Source organism: Camponotus floridanus, unplaced genomic scaffold (assembly GCF_003227725.1).
Source record: "Camponotus floridanus strain SB8 unplaced genomic scaffold, Cflo_v7.5 scaffold119, whole genome shotgun sequence".
NCBI classification, from domain to species: domain Eukaryota; kingdom Metazoa; phylum Arthropoda; class Insecta; order Hymenoptera; family Formicidae; genus Camponotus; species Camponotus floridanus.
In genome coordinates, this window is record NW_020229236.1 from 395,174 (window position 1) to 416,641 (window position 21,468).

At 30.3% G+C, this 21,468-nt stretch overlaps 2 protein-coding genes across 4 annotated transcripts in view; one reads left to right on the top strand and one right to left on the bottom strand.

Moving 5' to 3' along the window:
* The window catches only part of LOC105247877 (dopamine receptor 1), an 83,964-nt gene that overhangs the window by 40,345 nt on the left and 22,151 nt on the right, over positions 1–21,468 (bottom strand). The gene's annotated exons all lie outside the window — the stretch shown is intronic.
* The window catches only part of LOC105247878, a 93,952-nt gene continuing 75,178 nt past the window's right edge, over positions 2,695–21,468 (top strand). Inside the window, exon 1 of one of the 2 annotated variants that reach the window (XM_025415273.1) lies at positions 2,695–2,787. The gene's annotated coding sequence lies outside the window, so the exon portion shown is untranslated. Of the gene's footprint in view, positions 2,788–3,301; positions 3,552–21,468 lie in introns of those variants that run through there. The other variant, XM_025415272.1, reaches the window with a different exon arrangement.

The window sequence follows — 21,468 nt, forward strand, 5'->3', positions numbered from 1 at the left end:
TGATTATATCGAAAAGCCTCAAACCCTTGTGCAATAAACATTGATTAAAATGCGCGAGAGAAATAGAGGGAGGGGACACTTAAATTAAATTCTAAATCCATTTAGCATTATCACGAGATCTAAACAATAGTACAATTGTATCGCACTCATTAATTAATCGTAACCGTGCCGCGAATGGAAATTGCAATTCGATGTATTAACTCGCGCTCCGTTTTGTACATTCATTACGTATGTATAAAATTTATTCGTGTCTCTCTACAAGTAGTCATAGTCATTGGACATCAATCTCTCACCAAGCATAATAAAATCTCTTCTCCCGTCGTCAGTTAACGCGTATAAAATCGGTCGACATTTTACATGAAAGAAAGATGCGTTAAATGTCATTACATAATAACGAGTTACGTCGCAAATTTTTTTCTCGAGTGGCGCCTCTTGCTTTTTACGAGCGTCGCGTCGAGGGCAATATCGAGCGTCCAAAGCTTGAATTTATGAAGCTACTTCTGCGTTATCATGACAATGAAGCGACGTAATGTTCTTGCGCGCTTTATTATACGGCATCTATTGTGCCGTAATTACGTCGATTCTCTATGCGCGTCGAGCTGCTTTCAAAGTTCTGCGGCATTCCGCATTTTGCGTTAAACATGCTCCCAACGTCATATTATACTGTGCGTAATTGCGCTGCTTTTACACAAAGATGACCAAGATGACCATTTGGAATTATTCTTGCATGTAACAAAAAAAGAATGCATTCTCTTTGTCTCGCGAACAAACAGCTAAAACGTTTCTCTTTTTCCTCTATATTTAACATGTAAATAAATTTAAATTTTAAGAAGGAAAATAAAAATGCATATTTTCACAATATTTTGCAAGAGTAGATGAGTAATAATCTATGTAATTTGAGTGCCTATTGTTTCTAATTTTATAATTTTTATTATTCTTTATATAATTTGCTTTAGATTAAAAGTTCATTATTTATTAGCAAAGAGAAAGACATATATTTCTTCCATATTTATATATATTTCTTCCAGAATTATATCAATTTCGAAATATTTACATAAATATCGATTTGATGCGAGATATTAGTGAATGAAAATCGAGAATTCGACAAACGTGGTGTTAAGATTGATTCTGGATGCACAATTTAATTAAAGATGGATAGGATGAGAAAGTTATACCGTGTAACGTGACTCTGTCTACGTCAAGGTATCATCTTGAGATCAATTTACGTACAAAAAAAAGAGATCTCTCTCTCTCTCTCAGCTTCCTTGGAAGCCCTGGCTTAACACTTATCCTCTCTCGTGGAAAGCGACGTGGAATGAAATATGCGTCTTACCGTCCTCTCCTTTATGTACAAAATTCAAGAGGTTTCGGAGAGTATTCTAAGTAAATTTAGTTAAGAGCTTTGCACATCGGCTGAATAATCTCTGAATATCACACACGCTTTTCTTCAATAAAATACGAGTCGTTTTTTTAGCTTCGATTGTTCAGTAAATGATCGGAATAAAGAACTTAAAAATTTGTATAATAGCATAAAAATATATAAAAAGTAACTTTTAATTTATTTAAAAAATCCACATAGATATTAATGATAATAATCTTATATAATTTATTTTGATTTAATCGTAATTAAAATAATAGCAATTAGAGGGAAAGATACAATGTATATTTTTTAAATATTTAATATGCAATTTAATAGCTTTACATATTTTATAGCATTATTTATCAGGAAAATTTCCGGTATTATCCGGATACAAGTGTGTGAAAATGAGCTAATATAGCTGACAAAATAGAACAATATAGTCGATGTGGTAGTATTGGCGAAATCATCATGCTGCCATTTGTTTTCGGATTATAATGATCCCATTTCAGTTTACGTTATTATGCGAAATAGAACATGATTTAGCGGCATTTTGAAGAAATTTTGTGCGCGGACGAAACATCACATTACTCGTGTATAATTAATACGTATCATGTATAATGTTTCATAGTCTTGCAAATTGCGGCAATCTGACTCTATAACAATTGTGACATAAAAAATTACTTTTATTTTAGGTTCTCGAATCTTTGAAAATAATAACGCAACTCAATTGTTATACTGTATATTAAAAAATTAAAAAAGAAAAATGAACTTTTTTACTTCTGATGTTTTGATTTCACGCGTTGAATTAAAATAAATATAATAAAAATTACTAATATAATATTATTATTATTTTTTCTTTTAATTTGTTTGTAGCACAACAGTTTTTCGATTAAATACGAATAAGTTTATTTAAGTATGAATATATATCTTCAAATTAAAATTAAAGGTAATTAATATTCATTGCAATATTCATAGATTCTGTAGACTATTTAACGATTACACATAAATCTCATAAAATACGTACTTTGATAAATTACAATGACGTATAAACAGCGATTTTTATAATATGCGTTAATTAAATAATTAACTGATTTAATTAAAGCTAATCGTAATTGATTATTTAAGTAAAGTTAATCGTAAAATAATTTCACCGTTAATTTTGCCATCTCTCGATATTTGTCACGATTTGTCGGCCTTTCGATAACACTACGAAGCGTGGTAACCTTGCCGCTTGTTTTTGTGCGGTGGCCTTGTCATTCCCGAGACTCAGGTGTTTTGTATGTCGCCGTATTATCAGTCGAAGCGCCGTCGCGACAAGTCGCAGGAAACGCTAAAAGTGATAGATTATTACAATTAGGATTATCATTACAATTAGCTATTGCCAACTCGCATGTTTAATTAATTGCTGACTCGTGTCGCAACGATGGGTATTTATCAAGCAAATTTGCTCGATTTACATACATATTTCAAGCACGAAATGTTAGGAAACATAAATTATAAATTATCATTTCATTATAATTTTCGCGATAATACTTTCTTTAATAATACTTAAGCGTTAATAATATCATTTTCAAAGTTTAATTATTGATGAAATGTCGTGAATATGTGACGAGTTAATTCTGGTAGAAATATCAATAGAGAAATATCAGTAAAGTAATTAGTAAATGCAATTGTTATTGATTTTTTAATGTTTGTCAATCGCACATAATAAAATTCAATATTTGTACATTGTTATAATTTGTCGAATTGTTGCGTATTTCGCGAAATTTATTCAGTTGTAATTGTTGATTAATATGAACCTAAGTATGTCTTGAAATATTACAATTCGTGAATAATTATTTTTAATTTTAATTTGTAAATTTATTCACTTACGTTATCATGCAAAATGAATTAATCTAATAATAATATAGTATAATATGATAGTATAATATTTGTCAACGAATAATATTATCGCGAAAAATAATGCATGATTTTGACTACAAGATTTTCGAATGTTAAGCGGGTCATAACTTTAGACATATTAATGTGTATTATTTCTGTTGCAATATAATAAAATCTGCGGCGCGATTATAATCGCGAGTGTCGAGTTCAAAGTGCGATTAACTGCGTTTTCGCAAGTGAATTTAGTGAGTGCCAAGAAACAGCAAAAGATGAATAAAGGAGACAGCCTGGAAGGCAGCGCGATCGTGAGGTGAGTAAATTATTATTTATTATTTGCAAATATATAACCGTTTATTCCCGCAATAATTTTTGTGTGAGATATTTTTGTTATACATTATTGTGTAATTACGTAATATATAAAATATTAGTTTCAGATTGAATATTCGAATTGATATTACAAATTTTAGAAATATTTTATTATACAGCCATTCATGTTAAGCTATTTCCAATGTTGGAAAATTTCAATTTTTTTCAAAAAACGCTGCAAATGAGGTTTAATTTTTTTCATTATTATTATTTGTAATCTTATTTGCGTGCTTTACACATTTTCATTCAATATTTAATTTATAAGAATGTATAGTGTTGAGTAACGTTCAACACAGCTGATACCTTAGTGGGATCGATAGCTGTTAAATACTGAAAGTGATGAAAAAAAGGAACAATTAGCAATATCAATTTTAACTTGTATTTTAGTCAAGGACTTGTTTTCGACTAAATTAATCATGTCGAAAAGAAAAAACAAACGAATCGATAACGCTGTTCCTGATAAAAAATTAGAATGAAAGAAAGGAGAAAAAGACGAAAATAGAAATAAATATGATTCGGCAGTGACCTGATAGAAAACGGAGAAAAGAAAAATGTGAAAGAAGGGACATATGGTCCACGATGGCAGGTGTTCGAAAGGATTTTCCGCGAATTTCTTCTGTTGGAAATTGAAGTGAACGGAGAATAGATATTCTGTAAATGGTGGAAAAATCTCCTTTTAATCTCGATGATTCGGATGTTGACGCTCAAAGAATTATCATTGATTGTGTACGACTATAAATTCCATTTATAAAGTTCAACGATGCTTTCAATATCTTTTGTCAAGTTTAGTCAATCTTTTGAAAGATATTTGGTGCGAAATAACTTTCTTAACTATTTATCACAACTGTGGATTAATTCAACGCTCATTGAATGAGAATTCTTAAATGTATTTTGAGATAAATTTTCAATTTACATTACATTAATAATTAAACATTATTAAATAATATAAAAATATTAAATAAGATTTAAAAATATATATAAATATTATATAATATTATATAAATATTATATTTAATAAAATATTATAATATATAATAATAAATATTGTATTATTTATAATATTATATATAATATATTTATTTATTTATAATATTATATATAATAATTATTATTCGATATAATACGTTATCCAATATATTAATGTAATAATCTGACTAATCTTTATTTACTAAATGGATTGATAAGTAAAAATAGTTTATCCTCTTAATAAAAACTAATAATCTAATTATGTTATTATCAATTAATATGGCTACAAAAGAATAATATTAATTCCTTGTCGTGGAAAATGTAAGAAATTGAATAATTTGCAGATTATGATGTTATTTACATAGTAAGAATTATATTGTTACATAATTCGTCAATAATACACTGCCGCTTCTTTAAATGCAGGTAATTATATTGCAAGCAAGAAACTCTATGTAGGATAATTATCGGTGTAGTAATAATTGATATAGTTTGCTGGCGACGCAGTGTCAAAGGGGAGCAAAGTGCCCTTTACGATCCCTTGCATGATAAGTGTGTACCGATATAATATATTACGTCACGGCGCGTTAAGCTAATTTGTGGTGTAGGAAGCTCTACAGATTTAACAGCATGCTCGATTGCGTTAAATCTCTTTCGTCACAGCAGCATCAATTACATTTTATTGTAATTGGACATCTATGTGATGAACGTATCAATTATTCAAAGACTGATTGTTCAATCGTGTATAATCGAATCTAAAATTCTTGACAGATCATTTTTTAATAACATACATTTTATGAGCAAGCGGTCTTTGCATATTTAAGAAAATTCTGCACATTCTCATGCTTAAGAAAAAGCATTCTTCCTTGATTTTTTACTGAAATCTTGTACTATAAAAGTATACATTTGAACGAACAAAGTTGTGTATTTAAAAAAAGACTCGTGTTAATAAATCATGCTTAATCTCTTAATTAAAACCCCTTCAAAAGCTAAGATATATTAATCAATTTATTGGATGGCAACTTTTAAGAGGGAACTGGATCAAAGTTAGAAGAAATTTAACATAATTAAAGTTTAATATAATTGAAATAATAAATCTAACATAGTTAAAATAATAAGTAAAATAATATTAAATAAATATCTTATATCGAACTAGCTTTATTATCATGATTGCATCATAAAAATTTCATATTGTATACAAAAATTCAATTAATTTTATATTTTAAAAGTGCTTTGTAAAATCAAAAATTCATGAACCACGAAATGTATTTATTAACTTGTGACGTAGTTAATCCGTGCAGTTCCTTCTTCAGTGCATTTCAAGCTATTAATGCATTCGCTAAAATTACGGCTATAAAATTTAACGCATATGTTATTTCCGCAGATAAGTATATATATTTTCGATAATAAAAATTATTGATCTCATAAGTTTCAGAAATATGGAACGCAGCGACTCTTATTCAAATATTTGCTATAAAGTATTAATCAAAATTCTCCAATTTCCGCGATTTGTACCAAACGATCCAGTTTCTCGTGAAAGATTGAGTAAAGCAGATATCTCAAACAATGGATAACAAATATTTGATAAAACGATTGAAAAATATATATCTTTACATTAAAATGAAGGATAAATATATTAAAACACGCCCACGAGAAAGATGAATTTATCTGCGATATCTGAGCAAGTGTAATAGATGACACACATATAATAATTATTATGCAAATATTCTTTGTTAATTAATCGCGTAAAAATAAAAAAAAATATAAATGCTATTATTAAATTATCTCCCGTCAATACCTTGTTGTTATATCTTACATGCGTTTTATTTATGCTAGATAAAGCTAAACGAAGCATTGCTAGATAAAGCTAAACGAAGCATTGCATAATTAATTACGTTGATTCATTTGAAAATGCGTTTTAAATCATTTCAGGAACGCATCGAAAAGATGTATTGCATTTTCCGTAGTAGTTTAGTTTATTGCAGGCTATCGCTGCTACAACGAGACTGTTTATTGCTGATGTTCCTTTGGGAGTTGCGTGGCTAGCATATGAATACGATTTCATTCGTGAGGTAGAAAGTCACATACGGTCACTCGTAAAAAAAAATGATAGCATGCATGAAATACGTAAGACGACTTTTACAATCTTTGATTTAAATTGAATAAAGTATATACTGATCACTTATAAACTGATAAATCATTGTGTGTTCGTTAAAATATATTCGTGCATTAATCATTTCTCTCCGAGATTTTTATAGAAAAAATCGCAGTAAGATATTCCAAAATATTTTATTATTTTGTTTCCCAATTTTACATAACTTAATTAATGTATATAATGCATTTTAATAATGCATTTTTTATTATTAAAAAAAGCAGACACTTTATATTTTCATATTTTGATAAAATTATTGTCTCTTTAATTACTCTGGCGAATCAAAGAGAAATGTATAATTTATATGTAATAATATTATTATTATAACAAACTTTAATAAGTGGTAAATACTTTAATACTTTAATACTAACAACAATAATTAACAACATACAATAATCGTCAATCAAATTTATAATATTCAATATTTGTAATAATCAGTACAGGCTATTAAGTCACTCATGGAACACAACGAGATGAATAATTAGTCTTTTGGAATACATATTATTCATGTGATTAAATAATAATTAAAATTTAATTACAAATTATTGCAGGTTATAAAATATGATTCATTCGATTGTGGTGAAGTAATTCATTAAAATGTCAAAAATATGCGCACGTGTCAAAGTTAAAAGCTGCAAGTGAAATAGATCAATGAAATTTGCGGCGATGATTTTAAATATGTCTTTACATATCATTTTATTAAATAAAAGAATAAAAACTTTCTAAAAAAATGATGCTATTTATATGAAAATTTGCAAGATTTTACAAATGTCGAAAAATGTTCCAAAAAAAACCATGTCGCTTTAATACGTAATAATCGATTATAATAAACTTTATAAAGCTACTCTGCAGAATTGAAGCTTTCGTAAACTGCCGTTTTATATATAACAATCTAATATTATCATGAGCAATACCAACTACGTGCTTTATCAGTTAGCTAAAATTTTCCCTTGTATTACAATTACAACGTGGAGAATCGAAAATCCACGGGATATTTTCGGTACAACCACGCGCGCGTGAACTCATCGTGATTACCGGAAATTTACGGCACATCCGACGGATTTACAGAAATATTCTGTGCGTCCGTGATGTAAATGATGTAAAACAAGCGTATCGCGCGCAAGCGATGACGCAATAAAACAATATGAATCGTGAGCGATATATATATATATATATATATATATATATATATATATATCTTCCGTAAATTGCCGAAAGGGTGAAAAATAATTTCATTTGCGAATATAAATCGCTCAAAGATACATTTTCCATTAATTTCTAACACGCTATTATTTATATTTATAAATAAAAACAGACAAAGAGAAAAAGGGGGAGAGAGAAATTGTGTGGAGATATAATGGATTAACATCTCCGAAAGCAGCATATTTGCAAGGATGAAGATGAGAGAACTGTTTAATAATAAATTTCCATGAATGACTTCCTCTTTAGTTAGAAATACGTTTATGGAAATATTTGAGATTGCAAATTAATGGTGCACGCTCGTGCAAATTTGAAACGCGAGTAATAAAACGAAGTAATAAAAGTAGATTTTGAGGCTACAAAATTTTCGATAACATAATGTAAACATATTTTGATATATAATGTAAATTTCACATTAAAGTCCCCATTAACATCGGGGTCATACGATGGAAACATTAATATCGGCCAATAAAACGACGCTCGTCCTGTTATGATAAAGTAATTTCAAAATGCAAACTGACACACATGAAATTTAAAAGTATGTCAATAGAAATGAAACATAATGCATCTTATTAATGCATGAAACGCATTCTAATTTTTCCTTGATGAAAAAAATTACTTTTTTATTAGTACAACGTTATCTCAGCTATTTGCTTTGTAAAGTACAAAATTATAAGATGCAAACTGTTATTTAATATTTACCAGAAAATCACGAAGAAGAATTTTTTTGATCATATTGAAGATGCATCAAAATATGTACGAAGAGTATATTAAGTGCAATTTTATTTCAAACACCGAGAGTTCTCATCGATCACTTCCCTAATAAAGTAAAAACTATCTCTCCATGGTTGCAAATACGTTTATTTTTATTTTAAGTGAAATCTTTCTTTCTCGACTTATTTAAACATGGAAAAATTTATAGTTTTATGCTAAATATTCCTCTTAATTAAATTAATTAAGGAAATATAAAGAGACTCTTTCTTAAACTTTCTTAAACCTTTTATTACAAAACAGAGATGACAGTAATTTAAGCGATAAAAAAAGTAGAAAATCAATTACATTCAAATTGACGTTAACGTTATAAATTTGAATAAATTAACAAAATATAAAATGGGGAAATATATTAAATATATTACATCATAACGTAATCCATCATTCACACAAATCATCTTAAATAAATTATCAAATAAGCAATACTATATCAGCATTTTTTTCTAAATAAAGTATCAATAAAAATACTGTCTCTCTCTTTCTCTCTGCAACAATTTTTAAATATAGAAATAGAAATAAAAAGAGGAATTTATATTTTATTTTTAGAAATACACACTCGTAGATTGATGAGGCAGCAATTATTCGTAAAATAATGATCGAGTACGCTTCTAAATATCGGAGCTCGTTTTCGTTAAGTTGCAGAGCAGACCCTCGACATTGTCGCGAGTCGTTACGACTCGTTCTTGCGCGACATTGTCGAGATCTCTCTCTACAAAATCAGGCGCGAGAAAATGGGCGTCGCGATGAATTTGCATAAACTGTCACGGACGCGATTAATCGCCCGTTACCCGAGCGCTGTCGCGAATAACGTCGCGATAACAGTCATGCGCGTATAAATCCGAAAATCCCCAGGACAATTTAATGCGTTGGCATTGTCACTCTGGGAAAATCCGACGAGATTTCCCGTCGTAGGATCGCGTATTCGCGCGCACGACGTCGTGAAATTGCGATTGGCATTAGCCGCCAATATAGGGGTTCTCGATTGGAGAGATGTAGGAAAGGGTGCCACCCACACTCTCTTTGACGTTTAAAATGTAATTTTACTCTAAGTCCAATTGCGCGGACCCGCTAGGAGAGGCTTCATTAAAAAGGACGCTCGCTCTTAATTAGGAACAAAATTAAATAATTAAAAGGAGAGAGATCTTGAGCTCTTCAATATGCAAGCACAATGTATAATCCAATATTTAAAAATATATTACAGATAAAAAACGGAAACCACTCTAGCACTTCGATATATAAATCGTCATTGAATCTATTAACGTGTGATTTCAGGAATACAAAGTGCCATCGTGATAATGCTAAGTAAATAAGCTTTTTACGCCTTTAGCTCTTTACTGTTTTAATCCCGTTTATTCAGTGGAGATTTATAAGAAGAAAATAATCGCTTTTGTGTGTTAATTATTCTCATGTATAAGAAAAACAAAAGCAAAATTTGCAGAAGGTTAAAAAGTTCTTTTCTGCTATTCTCTTACTTAAGTCTGCACTTAAAAAGCACTAAAATCAGACGAAAATTCGCAAAATCTATATTCACATAAAATTGGAAAATTTTAAAAAATATAATTCTAATGGATTATTTTCTTTTACTTTATCTCAGAGTTTAACTTCATTTAACTTTAAATAAATAATACGGCGCGCAGAATATATATGCGAGAGGAGAAAATTGGATGTGTAACATCCAACTAAGCTGCAACGCATCATAATTAAATCCCGGACATGTAATCTAAATTAACTCGCCTCTGCCTTAGCTACTTCGGCTTCGGACAAGTTTTTCCCCCCCGCGGCGGTGCAATTATTCTTTTTCTTCGTTACTCGAATTAATTTTTCGCACGCGCGCACACACCGACCAAGTCCTTCATCAGGACCAGTGTCCCGTACGCGGCTTGGAGATGCTGGTTAAATAATCGCATTCTCCGTCACGTCAACTTTCCACGAGCTTGCCGCAAGCGATAAAAAAAAAACGCGAACAATGCCAGGTGTTCTTCGCAGCAGATAATGGAAAGTTAAATTAAAAAGATGCCAGTAACGCTCCCCGAATGGAAGATCTACCTATTCTCCTAACTCTTACATGCCCTTTTTTCTGCTCGTGAGGGCGGTAAAAGAAAGACATCTTTTGAACTCGCGCGATATTATAATTTTATATCTGTATCATACATCATGTCGGTGATAAGAATGAAGAATTGGGTTACTTACTTTGTAACACAATAAATTTATGCGCGTTTATTATTTGTTTTGATTGCTAAATTTATCATTTTTCTGGTCAAATTATATCGATTTTTAAAAAAAATTGCTCTATTGGTTTATATCTAATTATTTTCATTTTTTTGAAATATTTGTCTAGTGAATCTATACCTCGTGAATCGAATATGCTGATCCTATCGCAGGACGGAACCGGTTATCGCAGATTATGCCAATATCGTCTAGTATTATAAGCGCGCTTCATAGTTAGCCAATCATCGACACTTATCTTTATTCATGTTTGCTTTGGCCCTCATCGCAGCGACTAGGCTGTTGATATAATGATGGTAGTTTCCGCGCGTGAAGTCGCTTCGAGAATTCTCGCGATCCCAGTTCCATTTCGAATCAAGGATAGATGAGAGGTTTGCTTCCCTAATAATGGAATTTCAAATGTCAATAAAACGTTCGTGGCAGATAGTGTTCTTTATCGAATTCGCTCGAGAGAGATCTTGGCGTCTGTTTTCGCGTATATAAATCGCACCGCGAGACTGTCAAGTAAAGATCTGGACAATTCCTCGGTGTCTTATTTTTTTGTTCAGAAAAGTACATATAAAAAAATTTTTTATTGTAAAAATAATTCTTATCGAGAATTTGGCTTCTAAATTAATATAACAGTACTATAGTTCTTGATTGATTTATTGAGTTATAACTTGCGCGTTTTAAATTTGCTCTCGTGAATTTAGAATAGACAGTAAAGCCAATCAAACGTTACGCTGGTTGGCTCCTAACTAGAGTATCTTTCTGATAAACACAATGGATGCGTAAAACAATACACTACGAGAGGCTAAAAAACGTCGATACGAAATGGATGAATCGAAAGAGCGGAAATGGAATAAACCAAGGTATATTCGACCGAAAATATGCGGGTTTTTGAATTGACAGAAAGTGGCAGTTTTGTCATGAATGCTTTATCAACGTAATGCATCAGAAAGTGATTGATTATATTGTTTTCTTTTCCCTTAATATTTTTACATTTGGATTTGTCATAAAACTATCCAAAAAACCAGCTAAAAATTTATTTTTAGTCCCTTTTTAGATTGTTCATATATATATATATATATATATATATATATATATATATATATATATATATATAATGTAGATTATTTTTTTTAGATTATTTAATTGTTTCAAGTCGAGATCCATAATGAACAAATTTTTATAAAAAATTTATTATTTTTTATTGTTCATATATATAATGTAGATTATTTTTTCTAAATTATTTAATTGTTTCAAGTCACACACACACACACAAGATCCATAATGATCCAAATTTTTATAAAAAATTTATTATTTTTTATTTATACATTATATTTTATATATAATAAACATAAGGACAAATTTACTAATAATTGTGTACTCTATTGTATTCTAAATATTAATAACACTCTTTTCACTTCCTTTCCACTTACTTTTTTCTCAAAAAACTGATGGAACACCGATGCCGTAAGTACCACGCGACCGCGATGGAGCTTTTTTCGACTTTTTTTTAATTAAACTCCACTGTTGCGTCGTCACTCTCCTTTCTCGCAAATAACATCCGTGAAGCGTGCAATTTTCACGGAGGTTTCAATCGCTCGCCATTAGCGTCACGCGGTCGCCATTTATACGTGCAATAATTCTTCTTTTACGAACGCGAAGTTCTAAGTCACGTAAAACGCATATAGTCGTCCGTTATACGTACACATGCACACAAACGTATATAGATATATCCGGAACAGAAAAGCGGAAATTTATCATATTCGCGACTCGTGAAAATTGCATGCGATTCGACAGCGCGAATTCCGCGTTGTAATTCCTGCGTTTTCACGAGCGAGAACAAATCTTGCAGAGCAATTTGTCGAGTCCGAAAATTCGCCACGTGTAAATAATACGCAGTAATCTCACGTAATCCAATTATTGCCACGGGTCTGCATCATATAGGTGGATAATACCTAAGAGAGAATATCGCGATTCCCAGACACATGACGAGTTCTTGCAAACGACGACGAAGTAGAAATTAGAAAACTTTTGCCGCAAATTCATGAAATTCAAATGTTGTTTTGCGTGTCTTGCGATACCCTCTGAGCGTGAAATTTCGCGTTGTCAAAGAAATACAAAGTTACCACAAATTGTGAGACTTGGGGCGAGATTTCCACAGTTTCAAGCAATTGCGAGAACATGAGTACTTAAATTTTCTTTTCATATATAAATGTTCAGTAAGCTTGATTGCACACACACATACACACACACACACACACACAAAATGTTCTGTAAGTTTAAAACTTATTATATTAATATTATATAAATAAATAATGCGGATGTATTTATCATTAAATTTATCATTAAATAAATTGATTTATCATTAAATAAAGGACTTGATATATTCACATACTATTATCATATATTGAAAACAAATAATAAACAATAAAATTAAATAAAATTTTATAAATTCTTTGCAATTGACAGTGTTTATCACATTTTATTGCATTTTATGTTTATTACAGTTCTTCACAATTTTGTCTCATGAAAGTTGGTCTGTTGAAAATAATCATTAAAAAAAACCAATTTTTACTTTCTTTTACTTTCATAATTTGATGATAATAATCTTACAGAAATGTGTGATTATGCAAGAAAGATACATGCTTGCTTTGATTATAAAAGGTGAATACGCAGTAAGTAAGATGCGGAGGTTTCTTGGAGGTATTTCTTGGTTTCAATAGAAATGCACATTTTTCGACAATAGTCTTTCCAACGAAATTGTAAGACGAGTGCTGCAAGAAAGCGACATGACGTAGAGAAGCCCGTCGCTTCGCAAAATTATCGTTCGCTTTTCTCCTTCACTTGGTGTGAAACTTTTCATCACCATCACGGAAAGTGACGAAACTTCGTAATACATGCGGTAAAATGGGACGCGAAGTCTCGCCACAAGGATAAGGAATTGTTTCGCCGTTGAATCTATCGGTTTCTCCTCTAGTTGAATTTAAATGTAAATTTATTTTTGCACTACAAAAGATTCTTTACAATTTATATAATCTTGCTAATATTCCTGAATTTTTATCAAACACAAACGAATAATTAAATCTTAATAGCAAGAGATAAATCATTTAAAATAAAATTTCATATTTGCATTAGACAAATTTTCCAATTTATACGCCCAGAATGTTTAAATATATATAAAATACGAATTTTTTTCGTTGATCCTAGTATTTTATGAACAAAAATATCCCTTTAATAATTATTAATCTTTTATTCTTTAGTCATTTTTTTTGCAATATTATTTTCCTTATATTACAAAAATAAAAAATATATCGAATATAAATAATATAACAAAATTTGATTGTTACCAAGCAATTATCAAAGAGAAATTAAATTTTATGCTTGTTTTTGGCATTTTTTTTAAAATCTTCCCCAAAAAAATAATTGAATAAAACTGAAAAGAATTTTCTACAATAAAATGCTATATGTAGTAAAAATATTAAAGCGATTACAATGTAATAATTCGGATCAAAAGTAATTTTCGCCATATTTTTATAAAACAATGTGTTCGAGATAAAAAGTTAAAAAATAGGAAAAAGTATATAAAGACGTTAATGGGTTGGCAGTTAAGTTGTATCGAGAAAAAGTTTTCCGGTTGGAGAAGATCTTCCTTCAGCGTCTCAGTAAAAATGTTGCAAAGAAAAAGTAAGATAAAATACCTACACAGAATGGTAAAACGGCGTCAAACTTTATATGTCTCTTAGTACTGCATAATAAATGTTTTCCTTTTGATACTCGCAGTGCTATTTTCACCTAAAAATTTCATCAAAATTTCGACGAAAAGGCAAGCAACTTCGTGATTACACATATGATATAAAATAATAATGATTTCAGCACTACCGTAGTAAGTTCGCAAAAATTAAAAAACATGCAACGGCACGATTCTTTGTGATAATAAATTGCAATTAACTTTGACGTTTTAGTTTCAGCCCAATCATAAAATTCCACGAATAAAGTCTAGATATCTGTCAAAAGAGTGATATCCTCGATATTTTCCTACGAAAGTCTGGTTCACCTCTCGCATTTGCACCGATCAAACATTCATACGGGCAGCTGCATTTCAGAAAAAGTAGAACACGAAAAAGCCGCAGCGCAGCGGAAGAAAATTATACGCACAAATACGAAGGTTTGAAGGTTCAATGTAACAAACAATTCAATATTTATCGATTTTTTTAAATAATGTGTGTGTGCATCTATATTTATCGCCTTGATCGCATATAAAATTAATACAGTATCATTCTAATATTTCTAAAAAGATGAGGCCATATCAGTTTTCGATTATTATATTGTTACAAGATTGAGAGTTGAATTTTTGAATAAAACAACGAGTGAATGTGCAAAAGCAAATTGAAATTTAAGATAACATGGAAGTATTCAAGAATTCTCTGTCAGAGCGAATGCACTTTACTGTGATGTCAAACGGAATTTTTTAAATTTGCAATTTGATCATAGATTGCACTCCCTCATACGAGCTTAATTCGATGTGATTAACTAATCGAGTTCGAAATAAATGAAACGTGGTTCGTCAAATCTGTCTGCAAACATCACGATATACAATTATTATATATTGGGTGTTTTATTATGAATCGCACTTTAATAATTCTAAAAATGATTACAAACGCCAATTTATCGTAAACATACGACGTTATCAACATTCATTATCGATCGCCGTTAATTTTAACTTTTTTCTTTAACTAGCGATGTGCGTGAGAGAACTTTGAAAATTTAATTTATATTATAAATATTCCTGTGTGCATGTCTGACGCAAGATACACTTACGCTCGATTATAATCGCAAATGATAAAAATAAATGATATTTTGCACGAAAAAAAATTCGCGCTGTGTATTTATGCGTGCGCTCAACGAAAATGCTTTTAGAATCAATATTATTACCGAGTTATATCAAAAGTTGAGTAATTTCGGAGAGTTTAATTCTCAACGTTAAACGGAAGAGAAGCTTAAAACGTCTATTATGTAGTTTACGATCTATAAAATAAGATCTCTATTTATCTTAAATAGGAATCCTTCTCGTATATCTATTTTCATCGAGTTCTGAACTCGACTAAATTTATTCTGGCATCATCTCCCTTGGATTATATGATCTATAAGACTAAGACGAGTTATCCCATTTAACTAAACCATTCCCTCCACCCTTATCCGATTATACATAAATAAAACGCGTGGCAGAGACGAATTCTGCATAACGTATAATTGCTGGAACGTACAAATGTGTTTTCGTGATGATGGACGACAACAAGCGTTATAGGTAATCGCGATGAGGAATCTCGGTCGCCATAAGCGATACGGAGAGCACGTACGGCAATTCGACCCAGCGAGATGCATCACGAAATTGCATTTCCGCTCGTGATGTCAGTGAGGAGCTAACAATAAAGTACCAGGTCCATACGCGAAGGAATGGAGGACGAATAAGCGTCATCGCGGTTAAGGGTAGGACGAAAAGCAGGAAGCAAATTGGTCGGATGGTGGAAGCCGGAGGTCCCGGCAAATCCCAGAATGTCGGAGATGAAAATGCGATACCCGATGCGATTATAACGCGCGCCCTCATCCACTCGAGACGCTCACTTCCGTATAAATATTTTCTCAGCGTGGATGTGTCGGCGATATCTTGTGTGCAGGGCTCCTGGTGGAAGGTGCGCATCGATTATCGGGTTTCAAATTATCCGTCGGCCCGTGTTATACGTCGGTGCTACTTGCGCGCGCGCCTCAGTTTCCTCAATGATACGAAAATAAAATTTCGAGACCGAATTGTGAAGTACATATCTCGACGTTTTTATTTGTATTTTTTTTTTCCTATCTCGCGAAAATCGGAATATCTCCCCATCGCGTTATTAATAACAGAATAATATTTGCGTCAGTGTGCAGTTATATAACGTATTTTTATTTTCAAGAACGTAGCATATTATAAAGATAAATATTTTTATAAATAAGTAATTTTTTTCACGTAAAAATTCAGATTTGCTAGAATTTTTAGCATATTTAGTATGAATACGAATGAAAAAAATAGGGACCTAGAAAAACGCATACATTTTTTTATTTTCAAAAATGTATATTAAAATCGGAAAATTTCTCATATACGTGCAGATTTAAATGAATTATCTGAAATCCTTCTCTTTTTTTTCTTTTTTAAATTTTATTTAAATAAAAATAGAAACACTAGTTTTTTCACGCAGAGTAAAATACAGAATATAAAATTTTTGACTTATTAAAGAGCTTAGAGAGGATATTCTTTTCATATCTCCCTTGCATGCATAAAAAGTTACTTTTTTTTTTTTAGAAAATAGAAATAGTCAGATTTAATTTCAAGCTAATTTTCAATTACAATTAAATCGATATTTAAATAGAAAAGGTTTATTAGAGTAAGAAGCAGAATCTTATTGGTCTCTAAAAAAATATAAGCCATAAATTGGATTAAAAAAAAATCGCAAATAGTATCCGAATCCGGTGCACGTGGCAAGTTTCGCTAACGCTGCTCATTTTCCTGCAATTTCATTTAAAGCACGGTAAAGGGAAGGAAGATGTTTCAGCCAAATAGGACCACTTTGTATCGTTCCGGTGAGACTAAGCGGATGTGATGAAACAGCCATGAAATCGGACGGAATTGGCTTTGGATCGTTTCTTGTCGAGGATGTTTCCCGTCCCGTTGAAGATTCTAGGACTCACCCTCCCCCCTAGGGGACAGGGTCGAACGTACGCGATAAGATACAGCGGAAATGATTTCGAGTAAATAATACAACCGTCAGTGATATTTCCGTAAGTGATGTGGCTCGCTTTATTATTAAAAATTTTAACTAGTCAAATTTTCTATAGATCGTTTTTCAATTTTTCGATTCTTGTTTAACGAAGATGTCAGAAGAGAAATGGCATTGTTTTACAAGTTTTATTTTTTTCGTGTAATAAATATAATATATTATTATATATACAATATAATATAATTAATTTATAATAAAATTTTTGTAATTATATTTAATATTTAATATTTAATATTTATTTAAAATAAAATACATATTATATATAAAATATTAAATAAATTGTAATTTATAAATATATAATATATAATATAATATATAATATAATATAAATATAAATATAATATAAATATAAATATAATATAAATATATAATATATATAATATATAAATATGTAAATTTATTGTTAATAGTCAAATTGCAAATTTGCTAGTGTTTAACTTGAAATTAAATGAACAAATCGGTCATAAATTTGTTGAGCCTAATGCGGCGTGCAAATAAGTTCAATATTAAGGAACAGCTTGTGCGGAAGAGCTGCGGAATCGCAGAGATGAATAAATAAGCAGGTAGTCGCGGAAATTACGTTTCAGGGTTCGTCGAAATTAAATTTATTGTGACGCGACGTTCGGTGAGATTTAAGTCTCCCGAGGGAGGCAAAGGGAATATGGTTGAATGTAGGATTACTTTCCACCGAAGTACGTCTTATGATTATTTCATTGTCGCGCGCTTTGTACGCGCTCGGCGTAAGCGCTATTGTGCCGTAAAATTGAATTCCATTCGTTCTATCCGATCGGATTCTCTGCGGCGAAATGCAGTTTCACGCGACTTGTCATTTTTTTCCACTCTAACAGACAGTTAGTTGCTGCCCTTTCCTAACCGTTTTCGGATTTCATGCTAATTTAAACCTATAAATCTAGGAGATTTTAACTTTTAACTTATTTCAAATACAAATATAAAGAGCGGAATCTACAGAGATTCAAATAAATTACTTAAATTATAAATAATTGAAAACAATATTTTCACAATTACCTGAATTTATAATTTAATCTAAAGCCTTTTTTTAATTACTTAAATGCATAACCACATAATATATCACGTAATATAAATTGAAAAGTTACTGCTAATTAAACAAAACTAATTTAATCAAACAAAACAAACAGAAACTTTTTTTTAATTAATTAAATGCACAATCACGTAATATATCACATAAGTTTGAAAAATTACTAATAATTTAAGTAATGGACAAAACGAGCAAAAATGTATATAAATGTTAAACAAATAGCTTTATGGATTTTCCCTACCATGTTTTCCCATTATATTTTCTTAAATCAATATATGCTATTTTACTATACATTTTTGTTACGAGCTACGTAATTATAGAGTATCAACGGAAATTAACATATTCATTTTCGATCAGTGTTTCATGCCCATATGTGTATATATTGTTCTCGTATCTCTTGCATGCAATATTTACATGCTCGATCGATAACGAATTAAGTGCGTGTGTGTATTTTTCAAAAATAAACAGCTGAAAAGTGAATGAAAAGAACAAGTTCATTAATGACAAAAAAAAACTTATTATTAAAATGTAATATCTGAAAGAATTAAATTAATAATTAAATATATAATATTCAAATCAATAAATAAATATTGTAAATCAACTCATATTTCAAATCTAAAAATGTATACGTTGGATATCGTTCGATTCTTGATTAAAATGTCACAAGTGTTTCTATAGCAATGTGGATTAAAAGATGAGATCATAAATCACATTTTACATTGGAATCACTGTTATCAAAGTATGTGTATTAATTAATATGAAAGGACTCCGCACTAAACCCCGTGACATATTAAATGAAAAAATATATAACTACACATAATGGAAATTATAAATTTCGATATTGCAAGCAAAAGAAACATTAATGCACGAAAATTTCTTAATTGATATTCGGTTATTGTAATTTTCTTTCGTTTCTTTTCTTGTTTTAACATTTTTCCTTCTTGCAAATGTCGGCGATAAATCAGAACTTCGGACTTGAAGTCCGATCTGTTTCTGATACATCTGCCTTTATTGTTTCAATTTATTTTTATGGACTGCAAAGTTGACTGAAAATCGTTGTACGACGGCATCTAGTTTTATAAATCTCTTTCACTGATTTTTTACGATCGATTGTACATTTTTTGACGTTGTACAATTTATATGCTTTTCATAAATACAAGAAATATAAAATCCATGTTCCATACATACATACATATAAAGAAACAGAAAAAACATAGAATGAATCGTATGCATTATGTATCAAAGTCATCCTTCATTTTCATTTCTTCAGAAAATGTATGTCCCGTTTTCCTACATTTTTACAATTTATGTTAGATAATTTAATTAAAAATATACTTCGCTCATATAAATATTTTTATATTTATAATACTTAACTAATTGAAAATTCAATAGATATTTATTATTAAGTGTAATAATACTGTAAAATAATTCTCAAAACGTAAATAAAACGGTGATCCATAAAGCTGTAAAATTGTTGTAGTTTTATATAATGAATGATCAACTGATTGCGTACGTATCGTGTAACTAATGATTTAATACGAAACTCATTCTTTATCATCGTTAGACGATAAAAAAATCACAGAGCGTTAAGTATCACCATCGTTTAAAAATAATAAAAATTATTAGAGAAAGAGTGTACAGCAAAAAATTGTATTAACGCGCAAGCTATCGAAATATTCAAATAATTATCGCATACATTACAGGATTATGTCAACGTATGTGATCCAATATGCAAATATCACGAGGCAATTTAATCGTTTTTCTTTTAATCCTTATGACAGCCGCGCACACGGAAGCTGGATCAATTTTGATTCATAGCAAAAATTTTTTTCCTGCGTATCTCAGATTAAAATTTTATTTTAATGGATTTTAATTATATATATAATATATATAATTCTTTTTTTAAATACTACTTATATTTGACAATTAAAAGAAAACAAGATATATTTTAAAAATAAAAATTATTGTTATTTTTATATAATGTACACTAATTGAAATTTTGCTTCGATTATTGAACGAATTTTATAAAACATTGTTAAGATATGAATCAGGAATGATCTGGCATCCACTGGCGGAGAGTTAATATTCTCAAATTCCGGATGAAAACAGCTATTGTCTCAGGCAAATTTATTTGATGATTCGCAGTTATCTAAAGTTTGTTCATTCAGATATTTTCACTATGCGAAGGAGCGTCATTAACTTTCCAAGGGTATTCTCATAAAGGAGCAAGATCTATATCCTAACGACATTATTACCAGTAGCGGTCCCGGGAGGTTTGATCCTTCCAGCGTCTCTTACTTAATTAGTGCACTTTGTAAGATGAACTATATGCCTTATCTGGAGGACGAAACCACGGACAATTCTTCAGTCTGTGAAATATTTTTATCGTGTGCTCGCGGACACTAAAGATAATTCTGTCATAAATTAAAATTAGGATCAAATATATCTTTAAGGCGTTCCTAATAATAATTTAGTATCATAATTAATGATGCTTCCCTTAATTAATATTATTTTCTGCAAAATTATAATTAAATAATTATTAATTTATAATAAACAATACTACACGTCTTTCTTTATAAAATTTTGAAATATGTTCATAAATATATTAATAATGTATCATTGAATGAAAAGAGGAAAAACAGTTTTGGAATTTTTCTTCGTGAATTCGCCAACGGCAAAGTGTAGCACTACATTT